Below are 19,554 nucleotides of genomic sequence, written 5' to 3'. Positions count from 1 at the left end.
ACCTAAAGACAAACACACTTCATGTAAACATGTTACATTCTCATGGAAACATGTTACATTCTCATGTTGTCATGACTAACACTTTCCTGGACAACTTGCAGCTCAGGCTGGGATTCCAGAAAGCCATTAGACCATTCATCAAAGCTAACTCAATTGTTTAGGCTCATCTGAACCTGGTTTAAACTATCAATATAACTGCACAGGCACTCTTGCAATTCTTCTTTTCATTAACAACAAGTTGACAGATGCAAATTATTCAGTGTCAGTGTGTCCCTGAGGGGGCAGCACTGTGCTGAGTCCAGTGTGTGGACACTGGCTTTAAGTTGGGTGAGGGCCAGTGCTCAGAGGAATGCCCACTAAGCAAACAGAACAAAAGGTCAGCCTGCCCTCCCCACATCTGACAATCTAGTCCCTGCGGCAGAGAACACACACACACACACACACACACACTTATAGATGGATAATGCATGTATAAAAGTGCATGCTAATGCACAGTGCACAGTGCACACACACACACACACACACACACACACACACACACACACTGAACACACACACACACACACACACACACACACACACACACACACACACACACACACACACACACACACACACACACACACACACACACACACACACACACACACACACACACACACCGGCTGCTGCAAAGATAATTATCAAGTAAGGCAGGAGGGGGTTAGCCTGCCACAGGTTCTCTCTACATGTTCAAAAGCACTGGCTGAGGAAGGCTATTTCTGTCTGCCAGTGAGACGTGCAGAAGACTTATATCTCAGGATTCAGTGCATGCAATCTAACTGTGTAAACATGCAAGTCAAGTACAAAAAAACAACAAAGTAAACTAAACAAACAAATGCACACATGTGGACCCATAAACACATGCATGTTAACTGCAGCAAGTTCCATTGAGCTGCAGTAAGTGGCTTCCCAGCTGCTGGTGTAAAAAAAGCCCACAGCCTGGTTTCCATTTGGGCTCAGGCCTCAACCACAGCTGTACCGTCACACCACTTCCACCTGCCTTTTTCTCATTACCTAGTCCTCAAGTGGCCTAGTACATTAACTCTTCCACTAGGCCACAGGTCCATCTCCATTTCGTCTCGGTCCGCCCATTAAAAATGACAGCCCTGATTGCCTCTAATGGTCTTTCCCCCTCTAAGTTAAGTGCTCGAGCTAACAGCAGATGAGCCGTTGTTGTGCCACGTGCCTGAGGATGGTGCAGTATCTGCTGTGCATTTGGAGCCACGATCTCAGCCACTTAACATTATCAGCCATGCAAATGGACACAATCTCATGTGTGTTTCTGTGTGCTGTTCAAACTGTAGACTGCTGTCTGAACATCTCTTAAGGGACTTTGCAGTTATTGCATGTGATAAGGGGTGATGCAGACAAAATCAGTTAAACACAACAGACACAACCACACGTATTATACTACATAGGAATTTTCACGTAGGGAATAACTCCTAGTTATGCAAGACAATGTTTTACTCACTGACACAAACACACTACCAGGCGGCAACAAGAAAAATACGCAACAATACAAGAAACCATTCAAAAAACAACAGTTAGAGGGCAGACAATGGCGGGCCTGTAACGTCACAAAAGGTGCACAGTTACACACATGAAAAGTAACATGACACCCAGCATGTCTGTCTGATGCGCTGACAACACTGGGTGCTCAGGGATGGATGAGCAAGTACATGTGCATGCACGTCTATGCACATAAACACTTGTTTCATTAATTATGGGCTTCTAGAATGACGTTTTCACACCAGACAGCTTTAATACTGTCTCATCCAACTGTGATGCCGACACACTCGGCCTCCCTCTGTCTCTCTCTCTCTCTCTCTCTCTCTCTCACACACATGCAAACACACTGTATATACACAGGTGAGCGGGGTTATTGAGGATGTGGTGGCAGACAGCCAGAGGTCTGCTGCGAGGTCAGGTTTCAGTGGCTGGATCAGAGGAGAACAAGTGGGTTTGCAAGATCAGGGAGAAAGAGAGAGTTTCATGTGACAACAAACAGAAGAGCCTGAAGGGTATCCGTTCGGTTAGCAAACATTAGCAAAACGATGTTTCACTATGGAGCCTTCAGTCCAAAGCTCCCAGGCACACTTTGATGATTACTTGTGTTTGAAGGTGCAGGAATATGATCCAGCTCACATTTGCTTGTTTTCTGTGCAAACCAAGGCAGATCTTATATTTATGTAAAAAAAAAAACAGCTGAAATTTGACGGAATAACTGCAATTTGGTGTCTAAATTAATGAAGGACATTCATTATTGTTCCAAATGTGCCCTTTTTGTTTTCCTTTCACAAACTCAGCACACAGCTGGGATGAAAGAGAACCGTCATCTGTTCACATCTTTGAAACTTCATGTCTGATCAAATATCTGGAGAGGGGTGTGTCACCAATGTAAAGGTGAGTTGGTAGATCAGAGGGAAGCATGCCTGAAAGACAAACTGGTTTGGGTTTTGTGAAAATGCCACTGACTTCCACAGGTAGACGAGAACACATACCAACAAAACCCCCAGCATACACTCGACTGCAACCAAGCCATACCTCATAATACAGAAGAAGCAAATCATTGCTGGTAATGGGAGTAGTTCCTCTGAACCAGTGACAGTGACATGTTGTCAAGGCTTTAATGCCCAGATGCATTTATGGTTATTTAAACACTAGTGTTACTCAGCACTCTCTTTCTAAAGCTCTCTCTGTCTGACAGTAAGAGGCCTGTGAGGCTGTCCACAATGGAGTGTGTGTCCACGCGTCTGTGGGTGTGACTGATGAGAGAAGGGCTAACATAAATGGTGTGTGTGTGTGTGTGTGTGTGTGTGTGTGTGTGTGTGTGTGTGTGTGTGTGTGTGTGTGTGTGTGTGTGTGTGTGTGTGTGTGTGTGTGTGTATAAAAGGTCAAGCCTGGTGATTAAGGGTCCTGTGACACATTTTCTTCCACACTGTGCTAAAAATATATTTCACAAAGAGGATCTAAGACCTCTTCACCTCCCCACTACAAACACTGTACTCCTGTAAATGAATATGGAGACAACAGTGAGACTGCTTGAGTCAGCATTTCCACTTCTGGGCAAGCGCAGTGTGTGTGTGTGTGTGTGTGTGTGTGTGTGTGTGTGTGTGTGTGTGTGTGTGTGTGTGTGTGTGTGTGTGTGTGTGTGTGTGTGTGTGTAGGTGGGATCGTGTCTATGCAAATGAAAAAAAAATAAAAAAAGGTTCCTATGGCTCCATCAGGCTTTCTGTGTACATATGTTATTTAATGGACACTTTCAGTGTGTCTCACAGAACCAAACAAAACCAGAGAAGTCAAGTGATCATATTTATCTGTGCTGAAAAGATAAGTCAATGGACAGACAAAGTTTATCTCAGAAAAAAAATTGTTGTGTTTGATATCACTGGCACGTCACTGCCGCCACCACAATCTTGTTTCGCTTTCAGCCACTAACCACAGTGGCACAGTGTGATACCCACCCTTAATGAAGGCGTAACACAACAGAGCTGGATGCTACTGTACTGTACGCACACAGTTTGTTCTCGATTCTTATGCTTAAAAACATTCTGTCTACAGACACAAATATTTATCCCAGCAACAGTGCGTGGGGTATTCAGGGAATACCTTTTCTCTTTGTTTCTGATTACTAAAAACACCTCAGGTGACTCCCGCAGAGCAACGTAACCTGTCAGAGTTCTGGAGATGAATGAGCAGTCTTTGTAGCTTTGTGCACAATATACTGACTGTGTTCAAATCGGACTGAATATTAGTGTGTGTTGGCCTCTGTGTGCGCGTGTGTGTAGGTTAACAGAAAAGCTGTTAAGCTCAACAGTATGTGTTTGTCTGGGTGGCGTGTGGATAAGCGGTCAGCTGGTGTGTGTGTGTGTGTGTGTGAGTCACCAGTCGAGTAATACTAGCACTTACTGTATTTAGGAGTGGACGTAGGTGGTGGCTGTAGACAGTAAACACACACTCAAGCGTAACGGTCATTTTAACTCTGACACACTGTGAATGGGCCAGTGACTAGACATGTTTGTGAGGGTGCATGTATGAATATTTGTTTGTACAAGTGACTGCAGTGTGTTTGCATTAAGTTCAACCTCTCAAGTGTATCTGCTTTTTTCTTTTTAATCTTTGCTGCATCCTACAATTATTTCATGCTTCAGTGGCTTAGTTCCTCTGCAGGGATCGGTTTCATCTGTTACCCATCAACTCATCATCTTCGTGCTATTTCCTACAGGAACTAGAAATGAGGAAGTGTCATGAAACCAAATCCCCTGTAAAAATATTCTCACAGCTACTGCCGACAAACCGTCTCTGTATATACGGTATCCGAGAGGAAATGTGAATAAAGTGAATGAGTGAGATAGTGTGTGGGCGAGTGTATTTTTGTGTTTGTAAGGTGTATGTATGTGTGAACCGACCACATCCAGACAGCTCACAGCGCTCCATCGTGCTAACCACCTCCAGTGACACAGTGGCACATGCCCGCCTCTCAGGCAGGAAGCAATGACACTAGACAGGAAATGAGTGACAAACAACAACCATAGCAAAAGTCCCCGACAGTCATTCATAAAAAGATGATGAATGCTGAATCACAGGCTAAGCTGTTATTCTTATTCCTGAAGAGCTATTTTAAATGTTGTTTACAGTTTTCTAGCCAAATTAATGTGATCTCAATTAAGAGGAGTGAAAGAATATAAAATCTCTTTGCATGGCTTCTTGTAAGGATAACCATCCATAGCACGCACTTCACCACCATGCCTCCTATCTAAAAGGATTATTTCAACAGATTTTGGTCATTAGGGCAAAATAAGGACAGCTTCCATCTCAAATCAAAAGCTGTGTTCAGACTGAGAGCAAAGTGAATTTTAGAGGCGGCAGGACAAGAGTAGTAACAGTAAAAAGGAGAAAAACTGAAGGAAATAGACACAGACACACACACAAACAGTCTTAGCACAGTTGATGTGTACATTGCCACTGTAACTAGCTGCTGCTAACGTCTATAGAGTATAGGCGAATACATAGGCTCTCTCTGGTGACTAAACAGGGATGAGAGGGGAAGATGTACTCAGTTTCATCCAGCATCACTGTGACTTCACAATCATGACTTCATGGGCACGAACAGCTTGAATAATGCAATATGGCGTTGTCACTGAGGCATTTTGTGCTGAGCAAGTCCAAAGTTCCTACTGCATTACGATGAAGATGGTTGCAATTCACCTGTGATAAAAGTGACATTTGTTACATGCCCATTAATCTACTGTGACACTAACCATATCCAATCCATTGCCTAGTGTTACATCATAGGTAAGAGAAGAAGGTTGCACATCATCATCAATCTCATGTGACAACTGTGCACGAACACATCAATGTACCTCTTTCTGTGACCCCATGATGAGTCACTCTGCCAGATAGGTTGTGACAGTGTTAGTCTGCATTGTGACTATATCAAGTTTGAATGACATTAGGGGGTCTAATGTGCACTCCTCGCCATCTATTTCTGAATCTGCATCGGGAGGAGCAGGTCACTCAGTTGACACAGCGGGATAGATAGTGGGGAGTCAGGAGAGGGAGAGCAATGGGAACAGATCCCTTTTCATGCACACCACAGTCCCTCCAACAATACTCACTAATGGCAATATAGACTGAGCTCTGCAGCTGTAGGTAGCCGCTGCTTGTAGAGGACCGTCCGTGCGTGTATGCAAGTTGTAGCTGTGTGTGTGCAATTGGCCTGAATGAACTGTGACAGGGAGAATAAAGACGCAGTCACATCACTTTTGTGGATGTTTGATTTCGGTCATTTATACAACTGCTCCATTGCCTTGTTTTAACACAGCACAGCAAATATGCATACTTAGAATGATACAAATGGCCCATGTGCGATTCCACAACACTAACACCTGCAGTCACATCACTCTGGGGTGTGAACAGAACATGCCTTCAACATCAACAGCACACTGAAATGCAGAAAACACAACCAATCGTCACTTCAAAAAAAGAAAGAACAAGGCAGCTTTTTATTTTTTATTAAATCAGCTGCCTAGCAACAGTGGTTTCACAAGTTAAACCACTTGAACACCAAGAATATTACGTACTAAACTTCCCATGATGAAAACATGATCTCACAAGTTCCACTTAAAAGGCTGCATTAGTTTGAACATGCCTGGAATACACTGTCCATACTGAACTGTGTTATCCATGAGTGCAAGTGGGTGTGGCAATTAGAGCAGAGTCATTCCCACAAGGGCTGACTCATGGAGGAAATCTTCAATCATGGAGCGTACTCTCAGTTGCAACGAAAAACATTCAAACCTTTATGAAAGTGGGATTAAAGCAGGGCTGCTGTATTAAACTGCATTAGTTTTGGCTAGGTTTACCCAATAAACTGTGTATATGTATATTTAACTGTAATAATATAAATAGTGATAAAGTAAATCATCATATCGATCCAAAAACCCTGTAAATCCAATATTGCCATAAAGCAACAAAACTCATTGATTTATTTACAACATTACCTGTACTACTACAACAAGAAGCACTACAAGAATCAAACCTCAATAGAAAAAAATCTCTTCATGTGCTTCAATGTGCTGATCAGAATTACAGGACACAGAACTACCATGATTCATTGACCAAATGATGGTGTCACAATCATTGTCACAATACAGGCAAATCTGCGATACACAATTCACAGAGCAGCAAACAGCATCAAAATATCTCTAAGTGAAGAGGATAATATACTTTATGTATAACACTATTCATTATTAGTTACTTATTACTTTCAGTGTCACAAAATTCTCTATACAAATCACATCAAACAATGTGAAGAGGGAGGTCTAACCATTTTACACAAATATTTATATTTAACATCAAATGACAATGTTGTGAAGTCTGACTTCATAAAAAGCCATTATAGCTTGAAATAATATTTGACATTTAATAAATAAGTGAACAGACTTTAAGTACTGTATGTGTGCTCAATCTGCCTTCATAACACAAAAATGTACATATTTAAATATAATAATATGTGAGCCGTCAATGTCAGCAGGCAAACTAACAGAACTGCTAGAGAGTGGTGAAAATATCTGTAGTAAAGAAAATATATAATGTTCAAGAGACCACACTGGGACAGTGGTGAGGATACAAAGTAAGGTACTGTAAGGAGAGGGCTAGCAATCGACGGAGCAAAGGAGGAGTGAATGGCTATATGAGATAATAACTGCTGCATTAGTGACCATGGTAACTTACCTCAAGAATATCAATTAGCTTGCATCTTAAGAAAATTACAGAGCAGTAAAATATTGCAAAGTACAAGACACAAGTACAGTGATTAGCCTTGAGAAGTTGTGATTGCATTGTTGATAATTCAAGACTAAGTTGATATGTGGATTTTAATTGTTATGCAGATAGTCTGCATAATAAAGATGGATTATGAGTTAATCTTATTAGCTTCCATCTCTGTCAGTGTGTATGTGAGGGAGGGGGTGAGAGCGCGGTGAGGGAGCAAATCAGATGTGCAAGTGTGATGTTCTCCACAGAGCCTGATTCACTTCACAGACACAAGACAAGTGAGGAAAAGCACACAGGCTACACACAGACATCAATGTAAGCAGCACTAACGCCGATCTCTCTCCATGACTCAACTGTCAGACTTTTCACACCTCCCTCAGAGATGAGAACGGAAGAGGGGTCGGGGGGACGATTGAAGATGATTGGAGGAGGAGTCTGTCATGAGGAAGGGGCGGTTGAAAGGTAAAAAGAGGATGACAGCCCTTAAGAAGGGAACAAGGGAAGCAAATGAGAGCCTGATGAACTGAGGTACAGGTATGAATGTGTGATGTCGGAGACAAGAATAAAAGTTGAAAACAGTGTGTGGAGGGAGGTGACAGAGAGGAAGAAAAAAACAGAGAAAGTAATTTGTGATGGATAATGAGAGAGAAAGATAAGAGAAAGGAAGAGATGGAGAGGCAACGGCTGATACAATGTGAGACTGTAGTGCGTGGACCCGACTGGGCTGGGTGTCCACAATAAGCCTCTGTTTTTGGCAAGTGTGTGTGCATGTTTGTATGTGTACGTGCGTGTCAGCGAGGACAGTCCCGTGCCCTGCACAAACACTGCCCTTGTAATGCCCTTGCCCCCATCAACCCTCACAACCAACCCTCTCAGACACACACACACACACACACACACACACACACACCCACACACACTGAGTTCCAGTAAAAACACTGGGGCTGGAGGGGGCAGCAGGGTCACATGGCGCTGGTCACACAGTGCCCCCCTACAATAAACAACTACACTCACATGATTTAATGTATTTCGCAGTGTGGGATCTGCAGCTCCAGGCGGCTTACTCACACCTTCAGTAGCTTCCAAACACCCACCCACACACACACACACACACGGCCACAAGGGTCGATGTCTAAGCACATGCAAATAAGGTGCTTTTTTTAAAGTCTAAGCACTCCCAATTAAAGTCAATACTACAGTAAATATACCCCAGCGTTTCTGACGTGCAAGCAAAGCACACAAACATAGCTGATGTTTACCGTAGCTTTACTGAAAAGCTAAAGGCTATGCAAACTCATATCACAACCACAGGTCATTATTCAAAGTAAGCTCCGATAAACTCGCACTACAGACACAAGGGAGCCTTACAGGGAGAGCAAACCCACACATGCAAAGGTTGCCTTGCCAATCTGATTCGGAGAAACAGGAAATGAAGAAATTAAATGCACATGCATATGGTGACGCATGCTGCTAATGTCTTCTTTGCCTCGCCTGCTCTCGACAATCAATGCAGACAAGGCAACTGCTTAGAATATTTTTACAAAAATAAATCCTACTCTAAATAAACTTGATATCATCAAAACATGACTAACTATGTTGAACGCTTTACTTCACGCTACTTCCTCGTCTCTCCTCTATACTGGATAAATAGCTGAATAACTGGATGGCTGAGAGCTCCAGCCTCCTGCAGCCCCAGCATCCAATGATCACAGGCAATATTGCAGGCTGACTGGAGGTGGTCGCAATGGTTGTTTTGATGTTGAGCAGGATGGTGTACTAACAGCTGCTCTATGAGGGTGACATAAGGATTAGCCTTTGTTCCATTTGACACAACAGCTTTTTAAAAAAGGACAGAGGAAGCCTTCCTTGGAAACTCTGACAAAGAGGAAACAATGAACAGCTATCATTAGGGAGTGAACACGTGGACATGTTTTTTTTTAACTTGAGGTTAATATTTTTTCCATTGAAGACAACATTAACCTTTCTTATTATTAGATCTACTTAATGACTATAAATAAATATGTATGATTATGACTGCAGCTACAGATTATTTTCTCTTTCTATTTTGGCCCAGCCCAAATTATCGAATAATATGCAAAAAATACAGCAAAAAATGTCCCTCGCAAGCTCCGAGAGCCCCAGGTGACATCTCCAGATTGGTTGTTTTGTCTAACAAACAGTCCCAAACCCAAAGATATTCAGCTGTTTATAACAGAATACCAGGAAACATCACATTTGAGAAGCTAAATAAATAAAATGAGTTAAGCAATGAAACTATTCTCTAAATAGTTGCTGATTAACTTTTGTTTGGCAATTGGCAAATTGAAGTTCATAAAAGGTAAAATGAGTACTGTAGTTCTGAAGAGATGTCCTGGCCTACAGATCATGGCTTTCTAGATGTTTGGTACAGACCACAAAAAAATTCCCATCATCATGACTTTAAAAGTTTTCGTCAGTGAAAATTTGTGATGCAAAGATGAGTATTGTTTGTGTGTTCAGATTTGACTGAGGTATGACTCCAAGAACAAATTGGGGCAATCAGGTGCCTAGGGTTTTCCAACTGCTGACTGTGTTGATAAACGGGACAAATCATCAGGCCAAACTACAATAATTAACGTCCTGGTGTTTTTAGGTCACCGGCATGCATTTGTCTCATGTCTCTCTCTCTCTCTGTGCCCCTCTTGCAAGTCTCCCAAGCCCCCGGGGAGGTGCCCCGCACAGTTTGAAAGCCCCTGGTCTAAAAATTTCAGCTCTATTTGTGATCCGTAGAATGTGCTGTTGTCAGTTTCAGTATTATTATAACGACAATGTATTTCAACAAACTCTAATCTGCACAGAGACAGCAACATCATTTAAAACCACAACAGAGGAGTCCGATAGAACTATGTGAAAAACAAGTTCAGCGAGGAACAACAGGGCTGATTGAGAGGTCGTTTAAGGTCATTGCTAGAAGCACAACTCACTGCAGCGAGACTCTTGAAAAGTGAGAAGTTTGAAAATAGACTTAAAGATAATTTCAGCTCGTCACAAACAGCCTCCACAGGTCTGCGGCTGCTGATGATATCATGAAGCGGTGGAAAGACTAGAGAGAAATGGACAAAAATAACACAGCGCTCCCGTGAATGTAGCGGGGATGGCTCCCACACACACTGCTGATTTTTCAGTATTGGTCTCCAGCATCTTGCCAAACCACCATTTATCTCCCTCATAAACAAAGGGCCACACATTGGCACTGAATGACACACACACACAGACCTATACACACACACAAGCCTGGAAATGGGAGACATTTCTTGGCTCCGGCTGTCATCTCGCTATAGAGGTGACTGGGTTGCTGGGAATACTTAGCTGCGGTAAATGACACTGACGCTGTGCATGACGCTGATGTCTGCCTCTCCACTTTATACATCCATCTATCTGTCTGGGCTGCTCAACTCTACACACACTGCCCTGCCACAGCGGGGGTTTCTGTTTAACTAATAATAAAGCACACACACAGGCCAATGTCATCCACGAGAATCAATGCCAAATATAGTGTACTATCTTTGTTATCTACAGAGACAGACACGCAAGTGGATCTCGTTACTGCAGACAGAAAATATAGTGTAGCACACAAGTAAACAGCCTGACTTTACTCTCTATCTGTAATTACTTAACAGTATCAGTACATGTTCTATTGTCCAGCTGAAAACACAGGCTAGTCTAATTATACACAACCTCTATAATACCTCTGGTAGCAAGGTCAGTGCCATAAGAATAATGCCACCCAAACACACCATGGGCAGGGCTTCCTAGGATTGTGAGTCAAAGAATTTCAACATACTGCTTGATGTTAATACTGAGAGCAAGAAAAAGAAAACTCAAGAGGTCATTTCTGGGGGAAAAAAAACAGTCAGAACAGATGTTCCTCATTTTTCTTATGAGAAGCTATGTGATGATCTTCCAGTGCCATTAAAACACCCTCTGCTCTGTGGTGATCGGTGGGAAGATCACCGGAGACAGAACACAGCATGAGTAATTGGATCATGCTATTTTTCCGCATTTGAGTAGGAGTGAAGGAAGGAAGGGTGGGGGGACAAACAGAGCGCAGGTGGGAGGCATCTGTACTGATTATTGGTAGTTATTGGCCACTGGCACTGATTGACAGCAGGAAATGTGGGTTCTATGCTGATAGCTGTCAAAGCTGCACCTGTATACCACATTTATAAAGCATTACATCTGAGAGGAGGAGGAAGTGAAGACTGTTTGCTCTGTGAGCTTCTGCAGCTGGCACACATGCCATCATGGTGAAGAACAGCAGGAAATAAAACTGCAATATGCCTTAGGGCTGCAACAAATTAATATTTGTATCACTAAGTAATCTGTCTATTTTCTTGATTCATTGATTAATCAATTGGCCTATAAAGTCTTTTACATTATAAAAGTTCATGCAGATACATTTTCTGTCAATTGATTAATGAATGAATCAACTGTTTCAGCTTTCATATGCAAAAAGGTAAAGGAGCAGGAGAGCATGTGGTGAGTTACGACAGGAAAAAACGACAAACTGTAAGGAACAAACTATTCTGCACTTGATACACTCCACTTGTGATAACCAGGGATAGACAAATTGGGTCAGTAGTGCTGGGATTGCCACAGTTCAGTATTTTAATGGTTAAGTTTACACATTCATCTTTCATCCAATCACCAAACTAAACTATACAGTATTGCACATCATTTCCTACACTATATATACAAACAAACACCGATTAGCCATAACATTATGAGCACTGACAGGTAAAGTGAATAACACTGATTATCTGTTTATCATGGCACCTGTCAGTGGGTGGGATATATTAGGCAGCAAGTTAACATTTTGTCCTCAAAGTTGAGGTGTTAGAAACAGGAAAAATGGGCAGCGTGAGGATCTAAGTGACTTTGACAAGGGCCAAATTGTGATGGCTAGACGACTGGGTCAGAGCATCTCCAAACCTGCAGCTCTTGTGGGGTGTTCCCAGTCTGCAGTGGTCAGTACCTATCAAAAGTGCTCCAAGGAAAGTAAACCGGTGAACCGGAGACAGGATCACGGCTGGCCCGTGTGGTCCGATCCAACAGACGAGCTACTGTAGCTCAAACTGCTGTAACAGTTAATGCTGGTTCTGATGGAAAGGTGTCAGAACACACAGTGCATCACAGTTTGTTGCGTTTGGGACTGCAGAACATGATGACCACCAGGGTGCCCAGTTGGTCATCATGTTATGGCTGATCAGTGTACACAGACACAGACACAGACACACACACACACACACACACACACACACACACAAACAATACTATACAGTATTATACAGCACATTATTTCCTGCTCTAAGGACAACACTGTTACATAAAGAGTCCAAAGTCTGGCTAAATATGGCACAAGGTACAATACATGTGACAAGAAAATGACTTCCAACTGCAGCAATAACTGAAATCAGATGAAACACTTCAGACTTTACAATGTCCACTAGAGCCAAGAAAGCGACAAGAGAAAATGAAAGGACGCAAAAATATGCTGCTAATTTTTATACAATGCCTAGCTGTAGTGACAAGAAAAAAATCATTAAAAAACAACAACACAGGACCTATTTTGTTGTACTGTCCAGACAGTTAAACAGGAGGATATAATACGTCAAAGGGGATCCAGTGAGCATGTACTCAGGTGTGTAACACTGATCTCTAACATGAAAATAAAGCATGCTGGCTGACTTCCACACATTCCCCGCCTGTCAGGACGGGGCCTACTCTCCCAGATTCCAGTCAAGTCAGCGCTCCATTCCTCCTCTCCCACTTGCACACGCACACATGCACGCACAGCAGCATCACAGGTTAAGTAGGCTAAGATGATTACAAGATACAGCATGCTCTTTCTCTCTTTCTCACTCACTCACTCACTCACTCACTCACTCACTCACTCACACACACACTCACTCACTCACACACACACACACACACACACACACACACACACACACACACACACACACTCACACACACACACACACACACACACACACACACACACACACACACACACACACACACACACACACACACACACACACAGGTTTTACCTGCTGTTTTCTGAAGTCTCTTATTTCCTGTGCCTCTGCTCCTCGCTGGGGGTGTCTGGATAGCGGCTGGGGCACTGCATCTGATGGACAAGGGGACAGAACAAACTGACTGTTAGGGGAGGGGGAAACCACAAAATGTGGCAGATGTCTGGGAGCTATTTGTGTGTGTGTGTGTGTGTGTGTGTGTGTGTGTGTGTGTGTGTGTGTGTGTGTGTCTTTTCATATAGTAAGAAGGTGAGAAAGTTAAAGAACAAGTAAATAAAGAGGAAAGGGCTGAAAGTGGCTGATTTAACACAGAATGGAAACAGAACAAGGCAGGTTTTGCTCTGTATGTGACAGACTATGCACTGAAGACGTGTGACACACAGACACACAGACACACAGACACACAGACACACACACACACACACACACACACACACACACACAAAGAGGCCCCGGCTGCCCTGTCAATCGAGATAAGACAACAGAAAGAACAGAGCACTCAAAGCAAAATGCCCTTACTGACCTTTCATTCACTTTCATTCTTTTCTTACCGTCTATTCCCTTTGCCTCTCGTTTCTATGATACCTAATAATTTCCCTTTCACTCAAATTACTGGAGATAATTTTAGAAATCACTGAGAAGGGATATTGCCTGCACAACAATATTCATCTGGCAGGCATTTTTTAATTCTGGAAAGTCTGAAAATGTAAACTGGCAATTCTGAAACAAGCAGATGTATATGAGCGACATAATTTGAATGAGCACGTTGTCTAAAAACAACAGTGTATGATTCACTGTTTCCACTCATGTTTATCAGTTCTAACATACTTGTTTGCAACAGCCACTGATACAGACATGTTCACTGTAGCCTGAAGTGGCTGAAAAGGCAAGTAAAGAAATGTCCTTTTTTGTGAGTGGGGGCAAAAGGCCTCATGGTGAAAAAATAAATAAATCAATCACACCTACAAGAAAGTCTGAGTCACATCGACAAAGTGTTGAATCCTTTTAGCACTCCAAATAAAAGTCTTACAGATACAATCAGAAGTGTCAAAAGGAATTCCACGCAACTAATGCTGCGGTCAAGTGAAAGTCCTCTTCTAAGAAATCTGAGTCAAACTATTGTTAACATCCGGCCGCATTTATTGTTAATGTATTAACTTTGTGTTTAACCAGAGCAAAATCTATCAGTACAGCTTATTACTATTTTTCTGTCAATGTTTTATGCTTTCCTGGTTGAATATTTCACTTGATATTACTTGTACAGACAAAATTAACACAAGGTTAATGAAACACGTTTAATCTCTTACCTTCCTATGCTATGTTTTTCACCTCAGTATAACAATCACAGTTAGATCTAAAGCGCTTGGTCAATCAATAGATTGCTTCATTAACAGAAGATTAATTGGATATTATATAGATAAATCTATGAATTGGCTTTTTCAAACATAAATGCTATGCAATCTTTGGTTTCAGCATCGCAAATAAGAGGATTTGCTCATGTTTGTTGTTGTATGTGATAGAAGACTGTATCTTTGGACTGTTGGTGAGATATAACTAAAGGTGAACCTACCCTGACACCACGCATTGGCTTGTGGTCTACCATTTTGAGGATTCAAGTTTGGCATTATGGCCGTCGCCAGTTTCTTATTTTGGAGAGTGAGATGATATTTGGACGAGACGGTGGAGCTGGGGAGGACTGCTACACATCTACCCTGATAGGATCTGACTGTGAGCCCGTGGACAGGCCGTGGCAGTTATTTGTCAATCCCAATGTAGCCCTAAAGCCATACCCTGCTTTAGGTCTGTTTTACTCTAAATGGTCGATCATTTGATGCTGTGACTTGCATAACTTGAAAACCAGCAATTGAGACCATAAACTCATTAGGAAACTGATTACTGAACTAATAAATCAAGTGAAATGTAGGGTCGTTTACAATCGGACTTCTTTTTGCGATCAGTGGTGTCGCCCCCTGCTGGCCATTACAAAGAATTCAGGTTTACGGTCATTGACAGCATAAATAATGGACAGAGCTTCTGGGTCTGTGAAATGAAGCCAACGTGGAAGTGTCTTAAACCAAACTTAGATCTTAGAACTAGGAGGAAACTGTCAAACTAGGCAGTGCTGATCAAATACTGATTCTGTTACTGTGTTGCCTATTTCTCACCTAAAATCATTTCAATAGGTTTGCACTTGTTTAAGGTTACCATTTGGGCCTCACTTTTCAGGCCCGGCTGCTACGTCCACTATTTATTATACAGTTTATGGATAAAACAAGGAATATGGACAAGATGCCCTTGTGGGTATTTTTAACTATTTTCTGACATTTTATAGATAAAACATTTTTTAAATTTTAAATCAAGAATATAATCGCCAGATTGTCAGCAAAGAAAACAATGGTTGGAGCCGTAATACCAGAAATATAAAAGATGTTTTAATCTCAGAATTATTGTTTGTACTACAACATTTCTAATTCTCAAGCAACAAAAGGAGCAAACTTTTTCTTCAAAAAGTCAGCATACAGCCCAGCTCATAGCTCCACTGCAATTAAACGTGTACAATGTCAACATCAGTTGCTGTTGAGTCACCTCATACAAATATTGGTATGGGTATGTCAAGCTTCTCAAAAACCTAGTAACCCAAGTCCCAAAACTCAAGTGGTGTTGTGGCTCAAAACATCAAGATCAGGAAGTGAAGGACATGACCTCTCTATGTGCAGACACAGTGCCTTAGGCAGTCCATAGGCCTCTCCGTCACTACCATCTGCCTACATTTCAAACAGTTGCAACTATGGAGACCAAGATGTGAACTGAGCGATATGGTAAACAAATATACTGTGGGCAAAAAACACACAGGGAGACCATACACGCTGATGATACGCAATGCACACACTCTGATTGAGGTCAGTAAACTTCCTGTTTTTCCCCAGTGGTTAAGATGCTCTATCTTGTTTACCAGGGTGTGACACAGCGAGGTTCACAAAAACAACTGTGGTGAGTGTGTATGAGTCGGAGATGTTTTATGTACAGACACCGTGATATTTATACCCTTACAACGGGAGTGGAGGACAAATTAATAGAAAGAGACGAGACTCTGGGTTTCCCCCAGAAAACGGGCTATAAAAATGATTTTGTGTCCACACACAACTACAGTAAAACCGCATGTGAGATGTCCAGTTCCAGGAAGTGTGCTGTTTAACGCAATGATATAATCTCAGGCCAGAGACAGTCAATGTTTAACTCTCTGACTGGATTCAGCTCAGAGCATCACATGTTCCACAGAAACTGTGAGTGTGGGTTACAGTGACTTTAGGAGAAATTGAGAGAGCAAGACAGACAGAGGGTTCACTATGGCGCGGTTCAGTGATGACGTTTTTGCTGCAGGCCAAACCACAAAGTTAGCTCTGCCGCTGTTCTCTGGGAACAGCTTCCCTGTAAAGTCAATGAGCCTTGAGTTTGTTTTATGTCTGATGATGTTTAATAATAAAATGTAAAAATGACCAACATCTCTAAATGGATTTCTTTAGTGATCCAGCATGAAGTTTGGGGTTTGTTGCTGCTATTACTTAAGATAAACTTTTCTTCCCAACAAGAGCAAATAACTCATAAGATGCTAACTTTTTACACTACTGACATATTTATTGAGGTTGTATTTTTATCTACTCATCTTTATAGAAGTAAATCTAATTCATAATCAGTTTAACATGTTCAACATGTTTGCTATATGAGATTATCTTTCCATAACAATGGTAAAAGCTAACGCTAAGATAAACTACGACAAAGATTCCTACACAAACCTATTTTAACACTACAATTTCAAATCTACAATTTGGAAAACTATTTAAGTTTCGATCTACTGTGTACAGCAGAAATGCAATAGTTTGACAAATGCAGAATTGTATGGTTGTTAGCTCTTGGTCACTTAAATTCAAGAAAATGTGTGCGTTGTAGTATTTAGAGTTATCAATAATCATTTCTGGCCTGTACTTTATTTGCAAGAAAATGTTACAGTGCAATTAAATTGTATCATAGTGCTCAGTAGTAGCTTTGTTATAAGTAACACATTTCAATTCCATTACCTTTTCAGAGTATTGTATAGGCAGTCAGGGATGACCACTGCAACAAGTCTGTTTAAGCTACTGAAGACATTCACTAACTTCAGGTTATTTTTCAGGGATTAGAGCACAAGGAAAACAATTTCTGGATAGTGACGTTAGCTTCAAGTGTTGCTCTAGTGTATCTAGTGTTTCTTACGCAAGAGGAATTACGTCTATACATACACTCTACTCAATCCGGGAGGATTAACTCACACATACACCCACAAACAAAAAGAAAACAAGGTTTCTCCTCAGACCCTCCCCACAAATTGTTGTCACTCTTATCATTGTACAAACACCACAGTGAGAATCTAACTTTGATATGACTTTCTCACCCCCCCCTCCACCCCAACACACACACACACACACCCTTCCTCTCCTCCACCCATCCTCTGGTACAGGAATGTGAGGAATGCAAAAATGCAAATGCTGAATGACTGTGGGCTTCATCAGCAGCCAAGTCTCTTACTGCCCCTCACCTTGGGGCACTTGCATACACGCACCTCTGCCAATATGCGCTCACTGAACTGATCATGCTTTCACTCCTTGCCATTCTCCTAAATATAATTTTCCTACAACCTTCAGGCAGTAAAGGGCAGGTGATAGCACCTACTATAAAAAGGTGGGGTTTTTTTCTGGCCCTGAGGGGTTGCATAATAAAACAAATCTCCTGAAAGGCTCTCTTGAAACTGCGCCATTGTCTTCTTCAGGAACCAATGACTTCACCCCAGGGCATAAACATAAGCAAATATAGCATGGACACATTAGATGCAACAAGTTCACAGCTGCTTTAGCCAAGCTTACAAAAAATACCGCAAGATGTCAAGAAATGCACTCACTGGGATGGATCTCCAGTTAGTTTTTAGTCTCTGGAGAGTAAAGACAATTTAGGTAATGAGCTTAAAACATGCAGAAGGAATGCAAGAGGAATGCACCAGTACACACATTTCACACACTCCCCAAACCAAGTGTGGTCTGAAGGGCCATTACATTTGACCATGCGTCATCACTGCCTCACCGTAAACAAAAGAGCACTGTCTGTCCATTTCTAAAAACAATACATGCCCACTCATTAGCACAGTGGGATGTTTATAACACTCCATCACAGAGAAACATGAGAGAGAAACACACACACACACACACACACACACACACACACACACACACACACACACACACACACACACACACACACACACACACACACACACACACACACACACACACACACACACACACACACACACACACACACACACACACACACACACACACACACTTTACTGCAATCAAGGCAAAGTTTGAAATATTTTATGTAAAGTATTCCAATCAATGCATCTCTGTGTGGTGGCTGTGTACCCATGGCCTTTACCCACTTCTTCCCCGTCTCCCTTTATTTAGCTGCTTGCTTCAGTCTCTATTTATAGGTGCTATTGTGAAACTGCCCTTAGGTGGGTGGAGTGTGAGTGTGTCTCTGTGTGTATTCTCAAAAGTTCCCCTAGGACGCTGTAAATCAGTTACCTTCCGGCTGCCTGACTGAGCAAAGGTCCACCTCCGACTGGGGTATAGCGCCGCTGCTCACTCAGAAGACAAACACACACACAAGCAAGCAAACGCAAGCACACGCAAACACACGCAAACACACACACACACACACACACACACACACACACACACACACACACACACACACACGGGCACAGGCCAAAACAAAAGTGTCACACCATAATTGCAACACAGGCAGAAACACATTGATGTAGTTGGCTGAAATAAGTCAAAGGTCATACAGTTTAACAGGAGGAAGGGAAAGAGGGGTTGAGAGGGGAAGATAAGCTCTTAACACTGTCCAGGCTTGTGGATGTAATAATGACATCATGAGGACAGCGTGAATTTGCACAATACCCCTTTGAAAGTTATTTAACGCAGCTCAAGACAAATGTAGAGCTGGGTAAAATTTTCAATACTTGTACCGATAACGATACTTTGACTTCGATACCGGTTTCTGAAAGATGCTTTTTTCCAATACCAATTCTAACAAATTCATTTTAACAAAAACACTTTAC

The 19,554-nt window shown here is 42.0% G+C and overlaps 1 protein-coding gene across 1 annotated transcript in view; it reads right to left on the bottom strand.

Annotated features, from left to right (window-relative positions):
* Positions 1-19,554, bottom strand: part of pik3cb (phosphatidylinositol-4,5-bisphosphate 3-kinase, catalytic subunit beta) — a 54,905-nt gene that overhangs the window by 26,242 nt on the left and 9,109 nt on the right. The window contains exon 2 of the mRNA XM_051397265.1: positions 13,413-13,492. The gene's annotated coding sequence lies outside the window, so the exon portion shown is untranslated. The remainder of the gene's footprint in view (positions 1-13,412; positions 13,493-19,554) is intronic.

The sequence above is a fragment of the Dicentrarchus labrax genome, unplaced genomic scaffold (genome assembly GCF_905237075.1).
Source record: "Dicentrarchus labrax unplaced genomic scaffold, dlabrax2021, whole genome shotgun sequence".
Classification (NCBI taxonomy): Eukaryota; Metazoa; Chordata; class Actinopteri; family Moronidae; genus Dicentrarchus; species Dicentrarchus labrax.
The sequence above is the reverse complement of the archived record's forward strand: the minus strand, read 5'-3'. Positions and strand labels throughout refer to the sequence as shown.